This window comes from Schistocerca americana, chromosome 3 (genome assembly GCF_021461395.2).
Source record: "Schistocerca americana isolate TAMUIC-IGC-003095 chromosome 3, iqSchAmer2.1, whole genome shotgun sequence".
NCBI lineage: Eukaryota > Metazoa > Arthropoda > Insecta > Orthoptera > Acrididae > Schistocerca > Schistocerca americana.
Window position 1 is genome coordinate 608,170,671 of NC_060121.1, and position 15,148 is coordinate 608,185,818.

The 15,148-nt window shown below is 43.0% G+C and overlaps 1 protein-coding gene across 1 annotated transcript in view; it reads right to left on the bottom strand.

The window, feature by feature from the left end:
• Positions 1 to 13,975, bottom strand: part of LOC124607132 — a 127,775-nt gene extending 113,800 nt beyond the window's left edge. The window contains exon 1 of the mRNA XM_047139339.1: positions 13,899 to 13,975. The gene's annotated coding sequence lies outside the window, so the exon portion shown is untranslated. The remainder of the gene's footprint in view (positions 1 to 13,898) is intronic.
• Positions 13,976 to 15,148: the final 1,173 nt, after the last annotated feature.

A 15,148-nucleotide genomic window follows, 5' to 3' on the forward strand; every position in this document is an offset into this window, starting at 1 on the left:
ATCTGATAACAATCTAAGAATCCGAAAATAGTAACTGTCACGTTATTTAAAGAATGAATTTATTTATTGTTATTACTACCGATAGAGATTTCAATTGATAATTTTAGAATGAAATTTGTTTGTCGTGAGTATGCACTAATATTTTTATTATTCAAAAATGAAATATAATTTAATGGTTATTTGAGAGTCAAACCTAACAAGTTTTGGCACTAATAAATTTTAGATATCTAACCTCGTCCATTCCAGCCCCTACGTTGGAAAATGCGTTGATCCAGCTCATGTCAAGAATACATAAGAGACTAGTCATTAACAAACCACACATACAAACACGCATGCACACACACACACACACACACACACACACACACACAAACACACTCTCCCGCGCGCAACACACATTCGAATACGCGAGCGTGCGCAGTTAACTGTGAAGTCGGTGGCAGCGCCGTTCCACGCACAGTGCGTGTATCTGTCCAGATGCTGCATTCCTGAGGCCGTAACGGCCCACAGCGTAGTTTGGCGACAACGACGACTTTCACTGGTTCTGACCGACCGGTCGCACGGCATTGGCACGCCACGCCTTCTGCTGTTCGATAAACGTTACCCTCGCTTTGAGGGCGCAAGTTGTTTTCTGTCTGCGTAAGTAACACTTCGACCAATCAATACACCTACGATTGTACCGTAATTATGTGTAATTCTGGCTTAATTAAAACATAATACTGCTAGTGAAGTTCCTAGACAACGGATCAAGTGGGGCAGTCGTGATTGGACTGGCGCGTAACCTAATGAACAAGGCCAGACACTCCGCCACTGCGGGTTATTTGTGGATAGATTTGAACAGAAGATTAGGTTTTCACATCAAAACTAGGTAATCAGAGACGGAAGCAAACTAGGATTGGGGAAGAAGAGTAGGGAAGAAAATCGGTCGTATCATTATTAACAGGGAAAATCCCGGCATTTTCTTTAAACGATTTTGAGGAACCACGGAAAATCTGCATCTGGAAGGCTGAACGGGAATTTGAACCCAAGATCTTTCGAACGCTAGCTCATTGTGCTAACAATTCACCACCTTGCTCGTCTCATATATTTTGTGATTCAAACGGACGTGTTGCGGCCTAGATACTCGTAACGTGACACCGTTCGGTGTGGTAAGGCCTGACTTAGAAAATACATTGACCAAAAAAATCGCAACATCAAGAAGGAGGTGTGCGACATAAACGAAAGTCGGTAGGCGTGTTTCTCCATTTAAAAGATGATGTCCATCCAGATTTCGCTCCATCGCGTAAGAGTGGCGCTAGTACTGCCATTATGAGGATACAAATCAGGTTTGCTTCAAATACACGCTGTAACGGTCTTGAGCGTTAGTTACATTGAGACTGGACATGGTGAGATGATATTAGTCAAGAATGCCTTCAAGGCGACAAAGAAGCTATTATATACACCTCACTGAGCTCAAAAATGGTTGATGGCTCTGAGCACTATGGGTTCAAAAAATGGCTCTGAGTACTATGGGACTTAGGTCATCAGTCCCTTAGAACACAGAACTACTTAAACCTAACTAACCTAAGGACATCACACACATCCATACCCGAGGCAGGATTCGAGCCTGCGACGTAGCGGTCGCGCGGTTCCAGACTGCAGTGCCTAGAACCGCTCGGCCACCAAGGCCGGCCTCACTGAGCTCGAGCGAGGTAGTGTTACAGGGCTGCCAGAAGATGGATGTTCCTTCTGCGATACTGCAGAAAATCTTGACAGGAATGCAGTAACTGTACTACGTGATTGCTGGCAGAGGTGGTCACGGGAATATACGGGCGCAAGAAGACCGGGCTCCAGACGGACAAGTGGCAAAGCCAAGAGGGAAGACCATAGTGTTCGGCATATGTCCCTGGAGCACCGTACTGCGTTTACATCACCTATGTGAGCGGCAGTTGTCACCACAATGACGGAACGTACTGCTACGAATCGGTTACTTCAAGGATAGATCCAAGACAGACGTCGTGTAGTGTGCATTCCACTAACCCCAAACTACCGCAATTCGCGACTTCAGTGGTGTGAAGCGGGAGCTCATTGGAGGGCAAAGTGGAGGTCTGTTGTGTTTTCTGATGAAAGCTGATTCTACTTTGGTGCCAGTGATGGCAATGTGTTGGTTAGAAAGAGGACAGCTGAGGGCCTGCAGCCAAAATGTCTGCGTGCTAGACACATTGGACCTACAACTGGAGTTACGATTTGGGGTGCCATTTTTTACGGCATCAGGAGCACTCTGAGTGCTATCCCACGCACTCTGAGTGCAAATTTGTACGTCAGGCTGGTGATTCGGCCTGTTGTACTGCCATTCAGGAAAAGCATTCCAGGTGGTGTTTTCCAACAGGATAACGTTCGCTCATATAGATTTTCAGTGTCTCGATATCGCCCTGTCCAGTGCCGCATTGTGCGTTTCCGAATTCCCTTACTCCACAAGGGCAATGACGAGGATACAAAAGGCCTGTTGAGGACGAGGCAAGGCTCGCGAAAAAGGTCACTGGAGCCATAGCGAGGTGAAGCTAGTAGATTAGGTCGAAATTATAATATACAGTATAATATACAGTTTGTAATCTTAAGAATAAAAAGGAAGTATCGTCGTTTCACTTTATCTGTTACGTGAAAGTAGTTACTAAAAATAATGGCGGTTTAGTCTTGGTGAAAGATACGGTCGTAACATCCCTCCCAATATTGTCTGCGAAGGGAGGTTAAAGAGATTAAGCGCTCGCCATCTGCTGACGTCTTTTTCTTTTGACTTTGTTAAACCTATTACTCTAGGGCGAAACAACGCTTTGGAACGTCCTACGCTTTGGATCGTCCCATGTACCCGAGTCCAGAAGCGAAATATCCCACGTATAGTCTCATTTTCTGTCACGTAGTCGTATCCTCTGACGATTTGGTGAGGTAAGTAAGAGAGGTATACACAGACGCTACATTTCAAATCTGTTTTATATTTAGAACGTGGAACCACTTGGATAGCTTACAAGTCATACCTAATAGTAAGTAGTAATGAGTGGAAACATGTAAACCCCCCCCCCCCCCCCCTTCCCAGGACTCTTAAAACCGAAGAAACATCAGAAACCACATATTCACCCAGAAAACTATTGTTAGAGACAGAAAAACACCTTTCACAGTCAACTTAAATCCATAGCGAGATATTACTGATGCTGTGAGACGTCAATCTCTTTGAAATAAATCAGGAACAAAGCTGTTGGACAGAATTTCTTTGCAGTATAGTGCGTGGGAAGGAAAGGAACTGTTCTATCCGTTTGGATCTGCGCAGAACCTCCGCTTTCCTTACCTTACCAGTCCATCTAATTTTCAACATTCGTCTGTAGCACCACATTTCAAACACTTCAAATCTCTTCTGTTCCACTTTTCCCACAGTCCATGGTTCACTACCACACAATGCAGTGCTCCAAACGTACATTCTCGTAAATTTCTTCCTCAAATTGAGGCCTACGTTTCATACTAGTAGACTTCTCTTGGCCAGGAATGCCTCTTTTGCTAGTGCTAGTCTGCTTTTGATGTCATTGACCGTCCATCATGGCTATTTTTTGCCTAGGTAGCAGAATTCCTTAACTTCATCTACTTCGAGACCATTAATCCTGATATAAAATATACAGATGTTCTCATTTCTGCTACTTCTCGTTCTCGTGTTTATTCTGTTTACTCTCAATCCACGGACGTCAGATAGTATATCGCCATACTCTAACATTCAACATATCAATGTTAATAGTCGTTTTGTTGCCATATCCTACAATGATTTTAGAAGTTATGATGAAATATTGTACTTCCTTCTTTCATCTATCAACTGAAGTATATCTTCTCTTACTCATGGTTTCTCCGCAGTTACCTTATTTGCACCAACGTTTTTCTTTCCAACTTTTGTAGTACCTATTTTTTTCCAACTTCTGTGATTGCTATTTTTAAGGATGTCTGTCCCTCTTCAGCCGAACTGCCTGCTGAGCTATTCCTTATCGCAGTATATATAGCCTTAGAGGACTTGAAGCGTATCTCTTTATTCCTTAGTAATTCTGCATCACACTTATTTGAGTATTGATTATTCCTGACTAATCTCTTAAACTTTAGCGTACTCTTCATCACTACTAAATTATAATTTGAGTCTCTATCTGCTCCTAGGTATGCTTTACAGTCCAGTATATGATTTCGGAATCTCTGAATGATCGTGATGTAATCTAACTGGAATTTTCCCATCCCTCCCGACCTTTTCCAAGTATATCTCCTCTTATTGTGATTCTTGAACAGAGTATACGCTATTACTACCTAAAATTTATTGCATAAGGCAATTAGTCTTTCTTCTCTCTCATTCCTAGTGCCAAGCCCATATCCTCGCGTAAGCCTTTCGTCTACTCTTTCCGTTACAACTGCATTCCAATTCTCCTTGCCTATTAGATTTTCATCTCCATTTACGTACCATATTACTGTTTCAATATCCTCAAATACTTTCTCTATCTCTTCATCTTCAGCTTGCGACGTCGGCATGTATACCTGAAGTATCGTTGTCGGTGTTGGTTTGCTGTCGATTCTGATAAGAACAATCTTATCACTGAACTGTTCACAGTAACACATTCTCTGCCCTACCTTCGTATTCATAATGAATCCTACTGTCATTATATCATTTTCTGCTGCTTTTGATATTGCAAACTCCTGACATTCCACGCCCCGACTCGTAGAACGTTATCCTTGATTATTCAATTTTTTCTAAAGGCCGCCTCACCTTTGGCAGCCCCCTTGCGGAAATCCGAATGGGAACTATTCGAGAAGTTTTTTCCAGTGGAGAGACCTTCATAACACTTTTTCAGTTACAGGCCACATGTTCTGTGGATACACATTATGTGTCTTTTGTGCAGTAGTTTCCATTGCCTTCTGCATCCTCAAACCGTTGATTATTGCTGATTCTTCCCTCTTTAGCGGCAGTCTTCCACCCAAAAGGCAAGAGAGTGCCCTGAAACTTTGTCCATCCTCCACCCTCATTGACAAAGCCGATGGAAGAATGAGGGTAGCTTCTTATACTGGAAGTCTTCTGCTGCCGATGCCGATAATTTTTATTTAAAATTGAAGCATTAGTTGGATTCCACGCCAGGACCAAAATCATTTTGGGTAGTATACCCCTAGACTACATGTGCTTGTCAAGTGATGTACGTTTATTTTTGATGTGATAGTAATACGTGACCGGAAAATCGTTAATGAGGAGAATGCGATTCAAGAGATGGTAATAAATCAGATGAGAGAGTAGAAAAGAATGTTGAGCCCATACTAAGTCTCAAAAAATGCGTTGGTATCAGTGCTGATTGTATGTAAACATATTAAATAGACATGCAGCAAGAGGATATGAGTGCTTCCGATATAAAGAATGCTCAGGTTAAACGTATAACGTATAAAGGTTAAACGTAGCGTAAAACATTGTATCTTGGGACGTAATTGAGATATCTATTCCTTTACGCTCCTACTCTCACGACCACGATGGTTAGGTACGACTGTATGCTTTTTTCCCCTTCAGATTGAATGTGATTCCAGCCAGAAACTGTAATTCACATAGTATCACAGGACGCCACTAGATCGCAGCTTCGTCCATTTTGCGATGTTGTTGTGCTTGGTTGTGCTGTATCGTTGCGTGAGATGTAGTGGCTTCGTCTTATCTGTAGCAGTTGTGTTAGTTTATAATTCTGTAAAATTGCTTGGATTCACGTTGTGTCTGGATATCCCAAAGTATTTGCATATTTTTGAAATATCCGTTTTGCTTGGTTATTGCACTTGAAAATGTCTCCACTATCACATTCGAGAGGATTAGGCGTTTTTGCATTCTTCCTTTATGAGGTTAGTTGTGCTCAACAAAATTTTTTTCGCATCCTTGCATGCTGATTAATGCAATATTATAATCTTCTATGGAATTACTTGTATGTACTTCCAAATACAGTTAATTAAACACCACTGTCTCGAAAATATACATGATGTAATAAATTGGAACAGCTTTAGAGAATCAGTGGACTTATTGAGGAAGATATATGAAGTTGCTTGATGGGTCGGATTTAGAAGTAATCAGTGAAGACGATTCTGAAACTTTGTTTGAGCCAGAGAACATTTCTGCATCGAGTTCCGATTCTGGAACAAATGAAATAGCAGTTGAAAATGTGTCAGAATCTTGAAGGAATAATAATCTAATGGTTGAAATGGCTCTGAGTACTATGCGACTTAACTTCTGAGGTCATCAGTCGCCTAGAACATAGAACTAATTAAACCTAACTAACCTAAGGACATCACACACATCCGTGTCCGAGGCAGGATTCGAACCTGCAACCGTAGCGGTCGCTCGGTTCCAGACTATAGTGCCTAGAACCGCACGGCCACTCTGGCCGGCGGAATAATAATCAGCCAAAAGCAGAAACTCTCATAAAAGTTGATTCTCTACAAACTAATAGCGGGAAAAATGCGTCGAAGAAGAATTTATTTAAACGTAAGCATCACTAAGGACCGTTGGATTTTCTAGAATACAGGTACAATACACATTTTGTCTCTTGGTTACCTTGATATGTTTTGTTCTGTTTTCAAATAAATTTTCTTTTTAGTTTTCGGATCCTTAATTCTTTAAGATTGCTGAAGTACATACTAACTAGTGAAATGTGTGGAACCATGGAAAAAGCTCAGATGTTAATGAACTTAGGAAATTTATGGCTGTCAACCTGAGTATGGATTGCCTCTGATTTCCTCGATTGAGTTCGTACTGGAGCATTCTATATGGTTATACTTCAGTTTCAATAGTCATGTCAAGAGACAGATTTCTGGCACTCAGTAATGCTTTTCATGTGATTGCTGTTTGCTCTTCCCCAGATAATAATAACAAATTGTGGAAAGTACAGCCAGGTCTTGATGTAGTAAGAAATGCGTGACCGAATCTTCCACGAGGCCATGCAACATACTCAATTGATGAACAAGTGATACCATTTACAGGTCACTGTCCACTGAGGTAGTCTGCAATAAACAGACCTCGACCAGTTAGATTAAAGAATTTTGTACTTACTACATCAGTTGATCCTGTGTTAGACTTTGAAATATATCAAGGCGATTCAACTCCTCTACGAACTAAGGGGTTTGGATAGGCCCTTCTGTGATATGAAGGTTGGCACAAACTTCATCTCAAGAAAGATTCGTCTACTTTGACAGTTACTTCACGTCACTGACTTTATTGCAGCAATTGACTGAAATGAAGCTCTATGGAACAGTTGTGACCAACAGAATAAAGGGATTGCCTCTCTCCAAGATGGCTCGTGGACAAAGCAACATGTTGCTCGGAACCATGGTTTAGTAATTGTAGAGTGGAAATACTGCAACGTATTATCCATGGCTTCAAACTGCTGTGGCTCTGCACCGACTGAGCCAAAACTGAAAACAAACATATTGAAGTCGATTGTCTTTCTGTGGTGCATAAATACGACCAAAAAGATAGTTGGAGTAGATGTTTGTGACCAGCTGATGAAACGCTATAGAAGCTGGTTCAGAAGTAAAAAATGGGCATGGAAAGTAATTTTGCACTTTTTGGACCTCGCTGTGGTAAAGGCATGGAACCAATACAAGAGAAGCATCAAAGGCGATAATATTCTAATAAAAGAACAGAAAGATTTACTACACTTCAAATTAGAGGCAAGGGATAATTTTCAATACCAAATTATTTTATGTTTATACAAATATTATTTGATATTATTATATGTTCCCAGGTAGCAGATGGACTGCTTGTGGTTCCACCTGCGGACAGAAGAGTCTTAAGTGACGTTGAGACTGAACAAGATGAAGACGAATTTCCTGTAGCCGAAAGGTCTAAATTCTTTAATCCACTTACTAAGCTTCCATGCAGTGATAAGTGTTATGATGGATATGGATATTCTCCAATGCTGATGATATTCCAGCACCACGTACTTGCAATTTCGAGCCATGCAAAAGTCGCAGCAAAACGCGATGTGAAAAGAGTAATGTATAATTGTGCCTATCGGAGTACAAGACATGTTTTATGGACTTTCATGTATCTCCCAACTAAAAATGTAGATGATTTTCATTTAAAACAGCTACAGAAAAAGTTAGTCTTCAAAGTTAAATAATGCATATTATTGCAAGTACAATAAATTTTGTGTTCTCTAAAGTATTTTGTATTAGTATTTACCTGACCCTCATGATCGTAACGGTGCCCCCGCACGTCACCCCTGCCCGCAAGATTTTGAAATCGAGTTTTTTTTTCTTATTTTTCTAGTAACATTTAAAGCTTAATGACAAAGAAGAAGCATTGGGAATTGAAATCACTTTTCAAAAATTCTTCATCTCGTAAAGGGTTATTGGTGGTTTTCTTCTACATGTGTGGTAACTCAACATGTTTTTTGTGTTAGATCGCAGATGATACTTCCGACATATCAGTGAAGAAACAGCCATCTATTTTTCTCAGATATGTTGATAAAATCTTAAAGTTTAAAAAGTTTTTATGGGCTTCTATGAAGGAGCTTCAACAACTTCTAGGAGACTGTTTGAAGTCGTCGAGTATGTCATAACATGTTTATTCGTCGACATAAAATACTGTCGTAGTCAATGCTACGATACCACGAACAAGTAAGTGGACATTTAAAAGGATTATAAAGTAGGATTACTCTGTTGGAGTCGCTAGCTGAATTTGTTCATTGCTCCGCTATAGAACTGCAGGTTTTGATCAGCACACATTTGACCTATATCTGGCCGAGCGGTTTATCCAACTGACGAAAGAAACTGGTATAGGGCAGCGTATTAAATACAGGTCGGCCGGAGTGGCCGAGCGATTCTAGGCGCTACAGGCTTGAACCGCACGACCGCTACGGTCGCAGGTTCGAATCCTGCCTCGGGCACGGATGTGTGTGATGTCCTTAGGTTAGTTAGGTTTAAGTACACTCCTGGAAATGGAAAAAAGAACACATTGACACCGGTGTGTCAGACCCACCAAACTTGCTCCGGACACTGCGAGAGGGCTGTACAAGCAATGATCACACGCACGGCACAGCGGACACACCAGGAACCGCGGTGTTGGCCGTCGAATGGCGCTAGCTGCGCAGCATTTGTGCACCGCCGCCGTCAGTGTCAGCCAGTTTGCCGTGGCATACGGAGCTCCATCGCAGTCTTTAACACTGGTAGCATGCCGCGACAGCGTGGACGTGAACCGTATGTGCAGTTGACGGACTTTGAGCGAGGGCGTATAGTGGGCATGCGGGAGGCCGGGTGGACGTACCGCCGAATTGCTCAACACGTGGGGCGTGAGGTCTCCACAGTACATCGATGTTGTCGCCAGTGGTCGGCGGAAGGTGCACGTGCCCGTCGACCTGGGACCGGACCGCAGCGACGCACGGATGCACGCCAAGACCGTAGGATCCTACGCAGTGCCGTAGGGGACCGCACCGCCACTTCCCAGCAAATTAGGGACACTGTTGCTCCTGGGGTATCGGCGAGGACCATTCGCAACCGTCTCCATGAAGCTGGGCTACGGTCCCGCACACCGTTAGGCCGTCTTCCGCTCACGCCCCAACATCGTGCAGCCCGCCTCCAGTGGTGTCGCGACAGGCGTGAATGGAGGGACGAATGGAGACGTGTCGTCTTCAGCGATGAGAGTCGCGTCTGCCTTGGTGCCAATGATGGTCGTATGCGTGTTTGGCGCCGTGCAGGTGAGCGCCACAATCAGGACTGCATACGACCGAGGCACACAGGGCCAACACCCGGCATCATGGTGTGGGGAGCGATCTCCTACACTGGCCGTACACAACTGGTGATCGTCGAGGGGACACTGAATAGTGCACGGTACATCCAAATCGTCATCGAACCCATCGTTCTACCATTCCTAGACCGGCAAGGGAACTTGCTGTTCCAACAGGACAATGCACGTCCGCATGTATCCCGTGCCACCCAACGTGCTCTAGAAGGTGTAAGTCAACTACCCTGGCCAGCAAGATCTCCGGATCTGTCCCCCATTGAGGATGTTTGGGACTGGATGAAGCGTCGTCTCACGCGGTCTGCACGTCCAGCACGAACGCTGGTCCAACTGAGGCGCCAGGTGGAAATGGCATGGCAAGCCGTTCCACAGGACTACATCCAGCATCTCTACGATCGTCTCCATGGGAGAATAGCAGCCTGCATTGCTGCGAAAGGTGGATATACACTGTACTAGTGCCGACATTGTGCATGCTCTGTTGCCTGTGTCTAAGTGCCTGTGGTTCTGTCAGTGTGATCATGTGATGTATCTGACCCCAGGAATGTGTCAATAAAGTTTCCCCTTCCTGGGACAATGCATTCACGGTGTTCTTATTTCAATTTCCAGCAGTGTAGTTCTAAGTTCTAGGGGATGATGATCTCAGAAGTTAAGTCCCATAGTGCTCAGAGCCATTTGAACCATTTGACCGATATCAAAAGCATCAGGTTGTGAATAAGTTCCAGAACCTTTGAGTCATATCTTCGATTGGGGAATCCGCAGCAACATCAATTATTTCGAAAAAATATTTGTCTGTACATTTCCTCCGGCGGTTGGTGCGCATGAGAATGACTACATTTGTTGTAGCGTTTTGGTATCTTCCTTTTTCTAGGCCAATCTGGTTCATCAGTGGTTAGTTCCTCCACTTTCCCAATGGTTTCATTCCACAACTCAAAAAATATATCTCTTTGTGAAGCTAAAACTGCAGACAAAGTTCCCGCCAATGTTCCGATATCTCGGTATAAGAATGATTTCTTCTGGAAAGAAGAATGAAGTTGCTCAGTACTGCTACTGACTGTCATGTCCTTTTAAATCGCAGTAGAAACGTTGTATCTTCTCGTCATCCAAAGAATTAAAAGATGGAAACTTCTGGTATCTTTTCGTACTTTAAAAAGCTTGGCCCAACACGTTCGAGACACCAGTCTGTAAAAGCCCTTTGTTATGCTTGTGTCTATTAGGCTACTTAAGGCTCCACAAAAAATAATTTGACATAGAAGTAAAGGGAAGACAGAGAGCAAGCTGTTGTTTTGAAAAAGCAGTTAGAGAATTGTGAATTAATTTTTCAGATAGTGCTGCAATCGAAGATTTGCAATTTAGACTCTCAAATTATGCAATCGGAAAATGTACGGCTTGATAAAGCGCGTTCTCTTGTTCAGATGCAGCTGATAATTTATCTTGCTATCGACACAATTTTTAAGAAGCAATGTCATTGGCTACATCTTTGGCAAAGAAATGGGACATTTTAATGACTGTTTTGACATCATTGAAGCCATGCAGAAGAGCAAAATTTAGGATATGCATAATGTTAATAATTATTTTTCCATAATGCATAAATTCTTTTTACGACGAAGGGATTCACAGTGCATTCACACTGCGTTCTTCAAAATGAATATGACAAGGATGTATCCAGTAAATTCTCAGACCAAAAAAGCTTTGAATAAAGAAATAGACTAATTAACATCGGTAGTTGATTAAAAAAACTATTAGTGACAGAGAATTCAATCGTAGCTGTAGCGTTCCAGATTAATGCACAAAATACTGCCTGTTTTTAACCTGTTTCCTCGGCTGAACACTTATTTTTGATGCTCATACTTATAAAGAACTATCTGTGGAATCCTGTGGCCCAAGAGAGGGTAGTGAACTCAGCTTCCACAGTATCCAAAGTGATTTATTGATGTCAGTGAAATAATCAATACCTTCCATCACAGAAAGTGTGCCGTGTGGTCCAGTTTCTCTAGGGGTCAAGGTAAGTACAGTGAGGTTTTACAAGAACAAATCAATCACACAACAGATAGAACTATAGGCCTATGCTTATTAATATTAACTGCCAATCACTATAATGTATTTAATTTCTAATAACATTTAACAGTATTAATAATTTTTGTATATACTTCGAATATAGTAAGCGTATGATCTCTGTTTATATTACATGGGATTTTACAGCATACTACATTAAATTTCTATTTCTGCCTGCTGTAGCGAAAGTTACGTTAGTTAATGATAGGTTTTACATTTTATCTTAGGGGGTCAGGATTTTTGCAGGCGGGTCCGTATCGCGTACGTTACGCATCTGGGTCTGGTGTTTCGTCAAGTCCATTTGAGTCCGAGTTTGATCTCATTTCTGTTGCTTTTAAGTCAGTTGTGTTACTGACTGAGCTAGGGCAGTCTCAACATATGCTTATAGTACCGGCATATTTTACTTTATCACAGCACAGATCTTTATGACGCAGGCATTGTTCATTTCAAAAAATATCGAGACTCCCCAGGAAACATACACTTCATTCCGCCATTGATATGCACTCACAGAAGTTTTGGAAAGTTCGCGTCTTTGGTGTGTGGGGCCCCTATACTTACACCGAGATTTCAGGCATAAATAATCAGAAAATTTTAATTTATAGAACATTTAGTTTTACAATTATTCAACTGCTGTTTAAATACTTCTTGTTGGTTTTATTGTATTAAATAACGGTTACAATATTTTACTTTTTATCACTCAAAAGGACATACTTTTGTGAGGTTTTTTGAACAGTACACATAGACGAACTATTAGAGAATTGAAGTTTACGTTCTGAAAAATTCTAGTACCTCTGCAGAAAGTAAATGTTTACACAAAACTAAACTCCAGGGTTTAAACTTGCACGTAAAAATTGCACTAGAAAAAGAGTGTCTGAAAAATTGACGTTCAGTGGTGGGATCAACATTTATATTTACCACCACTCAGAAAACATTCGATTTTAATTAACACTGTAAGTATTTTATTGGAGAAAAAGGAAGGTGCCAATCGCCATCGTCACGACGTTTTTTGAATGATCTTCTTTACGTTGGCAGAATTGTGATCACAGGCTACTGCAAAATCGTCTCTTTTTTCGCCTATTTCTTGATCTAAATTATTGATATCTTTCTGGCCCATCGTCTATAAATTTTATCAGTCTTAGGATGGATAAAATTTAGTTTCCTGTGAACATATTTTGTAGTATACTGAAAAAAGTGGACAAGTATAGTTCATGAAGAAAGTCCCGAAGGGCAGCAACTACAAAGAAGGCGATAATGTAGCCAACGATGAAACATTGTAGTATTAGCGAGTTGGGGAAGGAGGGGGGGAGGGGATTGGGGTGGAGGTTAAGCATTCCGCCAGAATTGACCTTGGACAGCGTGTTCTAAAATTCTCTCGCGGTCTTAGAGACAAAACACCTCTCGTGTTAAGGTTTAGCAGCAGTCCTCAGACAGCAGAAATCAGAAAAAACTCGTAGCTTTCGGTCAAATAGCAAGTTTTCTTCGGCTTGCACTCGCCGACCTTTCAGATTCTACTCCACCGTAGAGATGTAACGCTTAAACTCCGTTGCTGAACGTAGCGAGCTGCCTAGACGTCGGCTGTGTCAACAAAGCGCATTGTTGTCACATAAACCACTTTAGCGATATACTGTGCTCGCTAGTAGTCTGCTTGGACGACATGATTGAGTAGAAATGATACTGGGACAACAGCGTGCGTTTTATGTCGCAGATTGAGGAAAGGTTTCTTCTTGTAGGCAGAAGATGGGAACATGAGGGGTACGAGAACACGTGGAACACCATAGGTTAATTCTTTAACCGTTTTTTATTTTTGGTTTCTTTTATCGGTCAATTTTTGTGCACTCTCTTTGTCTACGCCCTTTGCGGGAGCCTGTCTCGCCACGCACTGAGTACGGCCTGATAGCTCTATATGTATATCTAGAAAAGTAAACTATAATTTCTTAGCTGAGATCTCGAGGTGGACAAACAAAGCTGTAAACGGCCAGCAGATGTCATCCCAAAAGCCTGTAGAGGCAGTAGGTCTGGAAGGAGGCTGAACGGCAGAGACAACTGCGCTGCTGGCAGGCACTTGGGGCAACAATGGGCACGGAGCGTCACTCACCTCTGCGGAGCGCGTGCGTCGTCGCGGTAGTCGTTGCTAGGCGACTGCGTTGGCGATGTATTCGGCGGCTGGCCGCTACGCCTACTGGCGCCGGGACACGCGCCACGACGCCTCGGGGTCCGCCCCCACCTGCCGCCCCCCGACCCCCACCGCCCGCCAGCTGCGGCGCGTGAAAGTCGCCTGCTGGAAGCGGCTGCAGCGAAAGTGCTGCCCATCGCTGGGTATGCACTGCGCGCGCCAAGCGGCCGGCGACTTCCTCAGACCTTGCAGTGGCTGCTTGCCAGCCTCCGCGGCGGTAAGTCGGAGCTCTACCTCTTCGTTCCAAGTCAGCCAGTGTCTTATACACGCTGTTTTCTTAGTGTGCGACAGTCTGAAACCAGAAAACTGGTACAAGAAAAAAACAAAAACAAACAAGAGTTTGTGCGGCCGAAGCACGCAAAGCCGTATTGCAACTGATACCAACGACTCAGAGTACCCACTACTCAAAAGTTGGTGTGAATGAATAACCGCGCACACGGTGCTCGAGAACACTACGAAGTGTGAGTTCTGTGCAGTTATTCTGTTTTCTCAAAATTAAATTCAGCGGTGGATGAATGATGTGCAATTCTTGACGGTCACCAAATACACTGCTGGCCATTAAAATTTCAACACCACGAAGATGATGTGCTACAGACGCGAAACTTAACCGACAGGAAGAAGATGCTGTGATATGCAAATGATTAGCTTTTCAGAGCATTCACACTAGGCTCGCGCCCGTGGCGACACCTACAACGTGCTGACATGAGGAAAGGTTCCAACCGATTTCTCATACACAAACAGCAGTTGACCGGCGTTGCCTGGTGAAACGTTGTTGTGATGCCTCGTGTAAGGAGAAGAAATGCGTACCATCGCGTTTCCGACTTTGATAAAGGTCGATTATAGTCTATCGCGATTGTGGTTTATCGTATTGCGACATAGCTGCTAGCGTTGGTCGACATCCAATGACTGTTAGCAGAATATGGAATCGGTGGGTTCAGGAGGGTAATACAGAACGCCGTGCTGGATCCCAACGGCCTCATATCACTAGCCGTTGAGATGACAGACATCTTATCTTCATGGCTGTAACGGATCGTACCGCCACGTCTAGATCACCGAGTCAACAGATGGGGACGTTTGCAAGACAACAACCATCTGCACGAACAATTCGACGACGTTTGCAGCAGCATGGACTATTAGCTCGAGGACCGTGGCTGCGGTTACCCTTGACGCTC